This window comes from Arachis duranensis, chromosome 2, assembly GCF_000817695.3.
Source record: "Arachis duranensis cultivar V14167 chromosome 2, aradu.V14167.gnm2.J7QH, whole genome shotgun sequence".
Classification (NCBI taxonomy): domain Eukaryota; kingdom Viridiplantae; phylum Streptophyta; class Magnoliopsida; order Fabales; family Fabaceae; genus Arachis; species Arachis duranensis.
Window position 1 is genome coordinate 61878876 of NC_029773.3, and position 9906 is coordinate 61888781.

General features: G+C 34.5%; 1 pseudogene; it reads left to right on the plus strand.

Moving 5' to 3' along the window:
* The first annotated feature begins 5128 nt into the window (after positions 1 to 5128).
* LOC107474636 (GTP cyclohydrolase 1-like) lies at positions 5129 to 9536 on the plus strand (annotated as a pseudogene).
* The last annotated feature ends 370 nt before the right edge of the window (positions 9537 to 9906 follow it).

The window sequence follows — 9906 nt, forward strand, 5'->3', positions numbered from 1 at the left end:
TGATATATGATGAATGAGGTATATGAATGGTTGGACTGTGTAAATTTGTTAATATTGATTTTTTTATTTGGAAGTTGTAGGTCTTGTTGAATTATAGTGAAAAGAGATAGAAAGATTTAGTAAAATAGGTATGAAAATGATTGAAGCACAATGAAATGGTAATTTGTAGTTTGTGGTAGTATTTTGATGAAATTGAGCAGGTTTAGATTGATTGGGTTTTGGAAGTTTTGGAAACTAGAGAATGTTGCATGGTTTTGTAAGACATTGTTGAATTATTTTTGTTTTAAATTAAAGATGATTTCAAGAGCTTTAAAATGAAATAAAGTTTAAAGAAAACGAAGTTTTGTAGAGGATCTTATGAACATTGGAAGTTCGGTGCAAAATTTTGAAATTTTACAGCTTTAAAATTTACTTAAGTCTGCTAAGGCTTGTGTATGCGGTACACGCACGCGACGCGGGTAATGGTCTCTGTCCAGCATTTTTGTGTACGCAGCACATGAATGCGTATGTGGCATGGTCCAATTTTACTTGGATGCGTATGCGGCACATTGGCATGCGTACGTGGCACATTGGCATGCGTACGCGGATGCGTTTTCTTTGACGTGTGCATACGCACAACAGGGTTGAGCGTACGCACAAATCCTGTTTTGCTGAAAACTTATTTTCTTCACTTTTTCAAGAATTCTCTAGCTTTCTAAACTTCTTTAATTACCATTAAGATTTCTATATAGTAATTAGGCCCTAAAACTATTAGAGATGAGTTAGTAAATTAAATTGATGAGTTTCTATTATAAGTTTGGAAGACAGTGAGTTGCTAGATGGTGACAGAGTGGATGATATTTTGATATCTCTTTTGTGTATTTTGGATATTTTTGTTGTAGACTGTTTCTATGTTTTGTATTTGTTATTTTGGTTGCCTTATAGGCTAAATTTGAGAGGCATATGTTGCTGTTTAAATTTTCAAAATTTCTGTATTATTTGTATGTCACCAGTCGGCCTAAACTCCGCGGGCTATGACGAGTGTTCTTTTGCCTATCATCCTTATATTTCTCCATTGTTAACCTCTAGGAGGGACTTACACAAAACATAGGGCGGAGAATCTACATATATATATATATAACATTCCAAGTCCCAAAAGAGTTCTTTGCTTCCAAAGAGCCTCCAAAATGCTCAATGATGTGCTTCTCAACCTACATCTGAAAAAAAATAGTAGAATATGTATGGAATGAGAACCGGAGATTCTTAGTATGGTAAAGATGTCCAGATAGATAATATACAAGTTTCCAAAAAAGTTAGAGGCTTCCTAAAGCTCTGACACTCTAATTTTAACTTAAAGATTATAATAAACTATAAATTCGGTACTCTATCCAAGGGATTCTAGTTCTAATCTAACTCCTATGTCTGTTCTATGGATGATGAATCTCATCTGTCAGTTATATAACTAAACCCGACATGTGTGGTAGTTAACCTTGGAAGACCCTCTGTTCACGCATCCCCAAGCTCAAAAATATCCATGGAAAAAATTTTCAAGTCAAATATATATATATATATATATATATACCCAGTGATGACAAGCCACTGCATTCACCCAGGAAACTTCGTGTCTCAGATAGTTCAAATATATAAGTCACATGAATATTTCAATCATAATTCATCAATGTCAACAACATTCTCTATCATGTCTCATTCATTACTTTTAATATCTCATCAAATCAATCATTCACTTCTCAACTCTCCTTTGATACCAAATCTAGCTTCCTCAATACACTTACTCCTATTCCGTAGCCTAAAACCTAGCTATTGGACATTAAACAAAATTTTCAACGGTTTAAAAAACTAGAAGAATGGTTAAAAACTCAAAAAATTAATTTTTACAAAATAGGATGGTCATGCGTACACATGCCACCTGCATATGCATGGGGTCAAAATTTGCCATAGTCATGTACACAAACCACCCTTGCGTATGCGAGTGTTGTAAGCAGAGGGGTTGGCCCGCATACGCGAGAACATCGCCGTGTACGCATACGTTAAAAATTTTCCATTCTTGCGTTTGCATGAGTGTAAAAATTGACAAAGTCATGTACGCATCCACCTCATGCGTACGCAAGTATGTTGAACAAAGAAAATTCTCGCGTACGCATGCATGTTTCCGCATACGTATGCCTTGTGTTTTTCCAAAAAGCTGTTAAGTCTGTAGAAATCAATTTTACAAACCTAACTTCGAACGCGCATAACTTTTTTGCTAAAAATCATTTTTAGTCCGTTCTTCACATTGTAAACTTCACGGATATATTTTTCGTTCAAGAGAAGTCTTAAATAATTTGACGATTCGAAGGCCAAGTTGTGGCCCACTGAAGTTGGTCAAAAATTAATTTTTACCTAAAAATACCAAACCTCAAATTTTCCAAAATCTTCAATTCAAATCCATTATTTTACCACCCAAAACATCACCATATGCCCCTAACCATATTCACACACTTTCCATTCATTCCACAACATACCAACATACAAATTTATCCAATCCATTCAACAATTTCCAACAATAATCACTCATCCTTGACAATTCATATAATTCAACTTATCTTACAGTTAACTAACTTAAGTTTTCATGTAACATTATATATTAACTACAAAAAACCAAAACCATGCCTTGGCTGATTCCTCCCCAATCCCGAAACACCTCAAAAGTCCTCTCCTCTACAAGCTTCAAGTCTCGAAATATCTATTCAACAAGCTCAACCACCAAAATTTCATTCCAAACCACCAATTGGACTCTAATTCAACATAAAACTCAGTCTAATTCATATAATATCAATATAATTAACATGGGTTTTACTAATCTAAGAATTCACAAGGTTTAATAGTTTCCTTACCTTATCATGGATTAATTAGACAAAACCCAACAATTTTCTCAAGCTAGTTCAATTCTAAAACATCAAAACACCATCATTTTCAATGCCCATAAACCAAAATTTTGAAATTGAAAGGAGAAAGGGATGGGTGAGAAAATTCAAACTTCTTACCACTTTGTTTGGATGGGTTTGGAGAGTTCGACACGGTGGTCGCGTAGTCACAAACGGTTCGGCGATCGGAGCTCCAGATTGAAAGATTTGTGGAATTGAAATTGGAGAATATTTGGGGATAAGGTTCTTGGTGTGATTCTCTTCTCTTCAGCGTGGCTCAAGGAATGAAAGGGAAGAAAGCTGATTTTAGTATTTTATATGTTGGGCCTTGGATCTGGTTTGAGTCTGGTCCAATCAGTTCGGACCATTACTCCGGTTTTAGGCCAAAATCTTTAAAATTAGTGTTGAAATTTGTATTTTAAATATTTTTACTTCTCTAGATTATAAAAATTTGATTTTCTAATTTATTTGAATAATAATTAACTTATTAGCTAATAATTTATTAATTTATCAGAGTTTACATCTTACATAATCCAAGCTCAAGCCTAAATTCAATTTAACCATTAGCCACCCAAATTTATAATTTTGCAAAAGCTACAGTTATTATAAACTCCAAGACAAACCTCCAAACTCAACCATTTTCATAGTTTAGCTATATTCAAGTAATTCAAGCTTATGTATCAGCACTATACTTCAAATCTTAAATTGTACTATATAACCAAAATCAAGCAACATGAACAAAAATTTTAGCAAGTGTAGGACAAATTCTAGTAAACATATTGGTGCACGAAATTGTGATCATCAATGGCGCCATCAACATGGTACGCACAATTGCAATCTCAACTCTTTATCACAACTTCGCACTACTAACCAACAAGTGTACTGGGTCGTCCAAGTAATAAACCTTACGCAAGTAAGGGTCGATCCCACAGAGATTGTTGGTATGAAGCAAGCTATGGTCATCTTGTAAATCTTAGTCAGGAAAACTCAAATGGTTATGAATGATGAATAAAACATAAAGATAAAGATAGAGATACTTATGTAATTCATTGGTAGGAATTTCAGATAAGCGTATGAAGATGCTTTGTCCCTTCCGTCTCTCTGCTTTCCTACTGTCTTCATCCAATCCTTCTTACTCCTCTCCATGGCAAGCTGTATGTAGGGTTTCACCGTTGTCAGTGGCTACCTCCCATCCTCTCAGTGAAAATGTTCAACACACCCTGTCACGGCACGGCTATTCAGCTGTCGGTTCTCGATCATGTCGGAATAGAATCCAGTGATTCTTTTGCGTCTGTCACTAACGCCAGAAATACTGAATTGAATAAGTCATTATTACTTTTGATTTGGAATTAAATAAGAATACAACCAGAAATACTATTTTATTTGGACTTTAGGATTCAATAGGTGCCACACTCAAATATAAATAGTGACTTCAGAGATTTTGTCCCTAACACATCAAAGTTGCTTTCGTAACATTTTTCCCATCAAAAGAGTTGTGATTCAGCCCTATCAGACATACATAAGGTTTTGGTTGAGGAAGATCAAATAACAAAACCCTTTTAATTTTCTTTACGAATTTAGGTATGATTTCATACTCTTAGCTCTCTTTTTTTAATGATTTAACATGGATGGTCTTGGGATTAAGAAAACCATGAATTTCCAACATGAAGTAGTAGCAGAACGTGGTGCAAAGACAGATCCAGAAATTGACTAAAAGTTGAGAATGACTATGATGAATGGAGAGTGAACGTAGCACAAAAATTGAGTAGCTTGGAAGCTGAAGTTAGATTAATAAAAATGCTAATACTTTTCATGTTTATTGGATTGATTGTGACCATTGTAATTAGTGGCATACTTTGTATCATATAAATGTCCAAGTAAACCTATAAGTGGAATTATATTATGTTGTTCTGGTTAGACTTTTGAGCAAGAATGTATTTATATATAATTATGTCTTGAATTTTCTAATAAAACTAGTTTTTTGAAATTGCTTATTTAATTCAATATGCCTTTGTTGATTATGACAAATGAGTTGCTAAATAATGCAAATTGGTAATCTTTGCAACATGTATAAATCATAACATTGTCTTCATAATGAAGAAAAATATAATATTGTCTTAGGATATACCACTTAAAATAAAGAAGGTTGAATAATAACACAAACCTGAAAAAAGAGCTATGCCAAAAAAAGGGCATATAAAATCATGACCATATCAACTACAATAATGAACTATTTGAATGATGGTCGTTTCGATGGTGAGCTTGGAAATGGAGTGAGTAGTGGGTGTTGTGAAGTGGATTTTGGAGATGGATCTACTTCCATTGAAGATGCCATGAAGGTTTTGCTTCAGGGTCTTGGGGAAGATATAAACAGGGAAGGTATTAGAAAAACACCGTTTCGTGTTGCCAAGGCACTTCGCGAAGGAACCAGAGGTGAACTTTCCTCCACAACTTTCTTCACTAGCATGATTTTTAACTTACTATTTGGTTTCAGTTATAGGTATCATTAGAAAACTATCAACCAAAAAAAAAAACAAAATCTGTTATTCCTTAAAGGGAATCTTGCAAATATTTTACAAACTGTGTCTTTTGCTACATGAAATGGATAAAATTTAAGGAAGTGACTTGGGGAGAAATACTACAGAATACTAATTAATGCCTAAGATGATCTCGTGTCTTTTATCTCAATATTTTCTTTTTCCAAAAAGAAAATCACAGTGGAGAGTGGATTCTCTCCAATACAGAAAAAACTGGATGGTGTCAACTGTGATCTCTCACTCTTCATTGTTCTCTTTTTCATATTTATTTTTGGCCCACTTATAAAATTAATGGTGAAAGATCACATTTCATTTCCTCAAGTGTTAAAAAAACTAGAGAAGATCTATTTTCACCATAGTGAGAATTTACTGTAGATTTTTGTCTGTTCATGTACTTAATCCCATTGAGGCAGTTATTGGATGCATTTGTCGTTTTGCTCCTTTTCTATGCATTTGTGTGATAGGGACATAGGGAAGACTTTTCCTATCAAAGTATACATTGTTTATGGATTTTTTAAATAAATAAAATAAATATTTTATTTACCAAAATAAATTATTTGTAGTGTTTTGACCAAAATGCATCATATTTCTTATCTTGTTTACACGGTAAACAAGATAAGGCGACATAGAAATAAAGTGTATATATCATTTACAGTGGATGAGATACGTATAATTTTATTTTGTTTATACTATAAACAAGATACGTGAATAATTATGACGTTTACACTATAAACGGTATACGTAAAGACAAATTTTTAATAGCTATAAAAGGATGTGCAACCTTTTGTATTCTCCACAAATATTTCACTATTTCTTCTCTACCTATTTTTTTCGAAAATAAGTCAAAATGTCTAGTAGTAGCGAATATTTTGATTGTAAGTGTGTATCCGAATTGTCGTATGAAAAATAGTAATAATAGAGTGATATTTGAGTGTGAGAATCTCATTATGTTGCGTACCCAGCAGTAAGTTCTTTGTCCGAATTGAAGAGTCTGATATTGAGTAGCGTCGGTAGAAGCGGGATAAAATAGATCAGAAGGGTATGCCGGTAGGGTATAGGCTGCTAGTACAGATGGAAAATGGAATTTTTCGATTTCGTTTATTTTGACTCCATGGCGACGAGCACATGCGCCTAATGTTGGTCATCCATGGGAGAATCATGGCGAAACAAGTGATGAAGCTTTCTGCGGAAGTTGATGACGTCGGTGGTGGTAGATCTGGCTTGTTAAACTTCGTCCAAGATGACTTACTTCTCGCACCAAAATCGCTTCACGTTGCTAGTTCAGTGGAAGACATGGACGTTGACGGTGCGGACTACGTTGAGGAGTATGTTGTGGATAGCAACAAGAGCAGTTCTTCTAAGGATTATAATGAAGAGGAGTTTGTACTAGAGACCCTCGGTTGAGGCATCATGTCGGTATCTCTTCTACCTGTCCTGCACTCAATTTTGGTCTTGTCATTCGTACCCAGTCACTACGTTATGTTAGATCTGGACGCAATGCAAGAGAAGGACGAGGAGAAGAATCCACTATGCTACTGACAGACCTATTTCCACCAGATTTCGTAAGGAGATGGATGATGGTGAACACTAAAAATAAAAGGTGTGGTCTATACAGGTAAACCAGTCATACCCGAAGAGGTTGACCAAACCAATAGACAGACGAGGCTTAATTTACGGTTGTTACTTTGTATGTCTTTGGTTTAGGGTTTATGTTTGCAAAGTTCATGTGTTTATGTGGTATAAGTCTTAGACTCTCAGATACGAGACAATGGTATTCGGTGGTGGGAGTGATTCACTCTTTTAGGATAAAGTAGGCCCAACCCTGGTAAATAATAAAAAAACTGAATCAAGAATGCATAAACCTATAAAACTATAAGAATTTTAACGTAAAATATTTTATTGACAAACATTAAATAACGAATTAATTGTAAGCTATTTTAACAAATAACTACAAACTTTTAAATCATAAATTTATTTAAATAAAAAAGTTTATTTAAATAATAAAAATATTTAGTAAATTTACTTAAATATTTAGTAAATAGAAACATAAAATATTTTGCTACTTAATTAAGTTTATTAAAAATTGTTAATAATCTAAATTAATAACTAAATTAATAAACATATGCTTAATAATAATTTAGATTAAAAAAACTAAACAAACATTTAATTAACAAATTTATTTTAAAGCATACCTAACATCATACCCTAGCATTTAAACCATTCTTAAGCCATATATTCATTCGCCTAATATATACTGCATACTATAAAAGTACCCTAAGTATGACAACAAATCTATACTTTAACATAAACATAAAATGAAAAACAACACCAATCTCAAAATTGCCTGCCCCTACAATGTGACAAGTCGCGTTCAGTCGGTTAATATCTGCATCGTGATTATGAACGCGCGTCATATGTTTTAAGTAATTCAGAAATATGATTAGAAAAGGGTAAAAGTGGGAGAAAAAACCAAGAAATAGAAGTGAAAAGCTTTTAATCGATGCTACGGTTGAAATGCATGTACAAACGTTATATATATATATGCCTCTTCTATTTTTATCTCGTTTACACTGTAAACGAGATAAGGATTTTACACAATACATGTACAAACGTTATATGGCCACGTTGTCTTGTGCCTGTAAACGAGATATGTATAAAATAAGAGATCCGAAGAAAACGCTACAAATTGTTTATTTTGGTAAATAAAATGTTTATTTTATTTCTTTAAAAAAAATCCATTGTTTTATTTGTCAACGGTTTTGTTCCTTCATTTTTGGCTCCTTTCCCAACTGCTTTACAATTTTCCATTTTCTGCTTAATATTCATGAATACTACTTAAAAAAAAGGTAAATAACCATAGTTTCTTGAATGCTACTTTTTTTAATCATAAGGTGATCTTATAGGTTACAAACAAAAGGTGAAGGACATTGTTCAAGATGTACTGTTCCCTGAAGCTGGTTTGGATAATAAAGTTGGTCATGCCAGGAGAGCAGGTGGACTAGTGATTGTTCGAGATCTTGACCATTTTTCCTATTGTGAATCTTGCTTGCTCCCATTCCAAGTTAAATGTCACGTCAGTTATGTCCCTTCTGGTCAAAGAGTTCTTGGTTTAAGCAAATTTTGTCGTGTTGCTGGCATATTTGTGAAATGGCTCCAAGAGCCTCAGCGTCTGGCAGATGAGATTTGTTCTGTTTTGCATCAGCAGATACAACCTGCAGGTGTTGCTGTTGTACTTTAATGTACTCATGTCCACTTTCTGAACGTAGAGTTGCACATTCTTGACCCACACCACCAAGGATGGTTAAAGACACTTGTTTCTTTGGGTTCTGAAGTTTTTGTGGACAAAAAGTCAAATGACTGGGCATATTTTCTTGGCCTTCTTAGGCTTAGAGGTACTGACATGGAAAAACTTAAGTTTAGTATATCATCTGACTCATGTTGGTGTCCTTCGCTTTCTATCAAAGTTTCCTCCGAAATTGAACCGGCCAATCCTGGAATGGTTGCTGCAGCAGCTTCAATTATTACGTCGTTGGGAGAGGATCCATTAAGGAAGGAGCTCGCAGAGACCCCCAGACGGTTTGTGGAGTGGATCCGGAACGTCCAAAGTAAACCGGATTTGAAGGTGAATAATTTTCTTTGTGGTAGGAGAGATCCTTTGAGCACTAACGGGGAAGTTGACTTAAATAGCAAGAGAGTTTGCGCCGAACTCAACGTACCCTTCTAGGCACAATGTGAGCTTCATTTGCTTCCATTTCATGCTGTTGTTCACATTGGTTACTTCATCTCTGATGGATTTAATCCTATTGGAAGATCTCATTTGCAATCAATAATTCATTTTTATGGTTTTAAACTTCAAGTTCAAGAAAGGCTAACAAGGCAGATAGCAGAAGCAATTTCTCCACTGTTAGGTGGAGATGTGATAGTAGTTGCTGAGGCAAGTCACATGTGTATGATTTCCCGAGAAATTGAAAAGTTTGGAAGTAACACGTCTACCATTGCGGTCTTAGGGCGTTTTGCAACCGATGTAATTACAAGGGCTTCATTCTTGAAGACTATTCCAAGCCATGCATCCTATAGGGCAATAATGCTTGCTTGAGTTCGCTTTAAATAATTTGCATTAGTTCCACTCAATATTTGCATATTTGAAAGTTTCAATGTCAGCAGTGCAGTAGGCAAGACATGGATGAATTCAGAAGAGATCATTTAATGAATTTTCTTAGAAAATTTTGAAACTGCTCTCATTTTGCTTCTGTGACAGATTTATATTCAGAAGTTGTCTGATTTTAGCTGTCAGATCTTGATCATTCTAAATAGTATCTTATGCTATACTTGTACCCTAAATCCCTAGAGAAGATTTGAAGAGATTCTTCCAGATTTTCATACTGGCAGACTGTGCTTCTAGAATGTTATTCGTGTTTGTACCCTGAAATTTTGATTATTTTCCTTCCAGGTTTTCATACTATTAG